Below are 2,183 nucleotides of genomic sequence, written 5' to 3'. Positions count from 1 at the left end.
AATGTTGAATTTTGTCCTTCGGTTACCTATAAGGGGGTCATTATAAAAGGGGCGTGGTCAAATATACCTCAAAGCCTCTAAAACCTAAACAAAAACTCAAAACTTTACGAAACATGGTGAAAACATGTGTCAGATGACTCTTAACAAGCATGCGAAGTTTCATGGAGATCGGACCATAGGTGGCTTAATAACAGTTAAAACGGTCTCAAAAACACAGTATTTCTGTAATAAATGACCTCAAATTGAAATAAAATGTTCATATACGGACCATAGGTGGCGCAATAACTGTTAAAAAGGTCTCAAAAACAGTATTTCTGTAGTAAATGACCTAAAATTGAAATAAAATGTTCATATATTAACTTATACACTATATCTTCATATCATTTGATAGATCTCCTCATTCTGAATAACTTTGCCTCTAGGATCACTGCTGTCAATCAAACTGTTAATTAAATATTTTAGATTATTTAAAACACCTACTTTTGTGAACTAGTAGTAGGTTTTAAACTCAAAATCAATAAAATCAGTGCAGTACTATTCTCCAGACTTTCTAGGTCAATAATTATCAAAAATATGTTGAACATTTGCATTTGGACAACTATAAACTGCTCATTTTATAATATGTTCATTACATAGTGTACCCAAAGGCCTATGAATCCTAAAATAAAGCCCAAGATATCTCTCAAAACTGTGTAAAATTATGCATAATTTAATTCTAAACAAGCATGCAAAATTTAAGAGCGATTGGGCAAAACAAATAACACTATAATAGTTATAAAGGTTAAAAACACAGTGTTGTATGAAAAATTGTAATTATAACCACTAGATGGCAGCGTAAGACCACTAATGGGCTCATTAAATGCCCTAAAACAGAAATGACATGTAAACTCTTAAAAAGAGAAACCTTGCAATAAGTTTTGTCACCTATCATTTATTTCAAATATCTATATCTGCAACAAAATGTGTGTGCATGTATGTCTGTGTATGTGTGTGTGTCTCTGTGTTTAAATATGCTTATTGAGTATTAATAAACTAGTTTAATCATTCATTTCAGTGTGTGTGTGTGTGTGTGTGTGTGTGTGTGTCTGTGAGCATATTCTCCATTTTGGATGTGTTTTACTGTCAGCCATACATCCAGGTTGGCCTAGACCCTAAAATATACCACCTTAAATGCCTTAATGTGCTTGAACCCCGGTAATTGCTGCTTGCAGCTATATTTCTTTTTTATTTTTGCCATAAATGACACAAAAACACGTAATGCTCTCGTGTCATGGCGGTATCATGAGGTCAATATGTTAACATGACGTGTATTGACTGGAACTCACTGAGGTTTGAAGTGAGACATTTCAACTTGGATGTTCCCACATCCAAACTTGGCTTGAATGCAACACAAGTACATCAACCAGCACTCCTATCGCCAGTCAGGTCGTCTCTGAATAGTAGCTTCACCTGTGAGTTTTTTTATTATTATTATTTACTCTTACAGTTACGTGATGCATTTCTGGTCTCAAATTGTTGCTTTTAATTTCTGTCATGATGGTACTTTTCACTGAATGTGGTAATAAAGAGTTGGTTATGCTTTAAATTTTGTCCATGTGTTGGCGAAATCACTTTGATAAAGAAGAGATACTTGTTTTTGTTTTGTTTTTTACAGTGGATTCTAATCTTCATAAAATACCTTGTTGTATGATTTATGTCTATAGGACTGTAGTGTTACTTATTGAGGATTCATGAAACATTTTTGAGTCACTCACTATATGTTTAGTCCATAATAAATTACCTTCAATGTAGTGTTCTCAAAAGACCCGGTATTTCAGTATCAAGTCGGTACTAAAAAAATGAAAACGTTACGGTACCAGGTTTTTTTAAGTACCGGTGGTACCGCGTACCCGGTCAACCCGGTTCTTGATGCGCTATCAGAAAGCCATCCTCTTCCAGTGTTGCCAAGTCCGCGGTTTTCCCGCTGAATTGGGCTGCTTTAACACTGTTGCCGCGGGTTGTTTTTCATGTCCGCGGGTTGAAAAACGACCCCATTAACGTGATATTTAGCCCCTGGAATGCGAATTTTACCAGGGGAACCCCGCCAAAACACACGTATTTTATCCTCGGAGCGCGATTTTTAACGGGGACCCCCTCGAAATGCGACTGGGCGGGTTTTGTTGTGAAAACCTGGCAACCTCTTC

This window comes from Sinocyclocheilus anshuiensis, unplaced genomic scaffold, assembly GCF_001515605.1.
Source record: "Sinocyclocheilus anshuiensis isolate Anshui unplaced genomic scaffold, SAMN03320099.WGS_v1.1 scaffold2474, whole genome shotgun sequence".
NCBI classification, from domain to species: Eukaryota; Metazoa; Chordata; class Actinopteri; order Cypriniformes; family Cyprinidae; genus Sinocyclocheilus; species Sinocyclocheilus anshuiensis.
The sequence above is the reverse complement of the archived record's forward strand: the minus strand, read 5'-3'. Positions refer to the sequence as shown.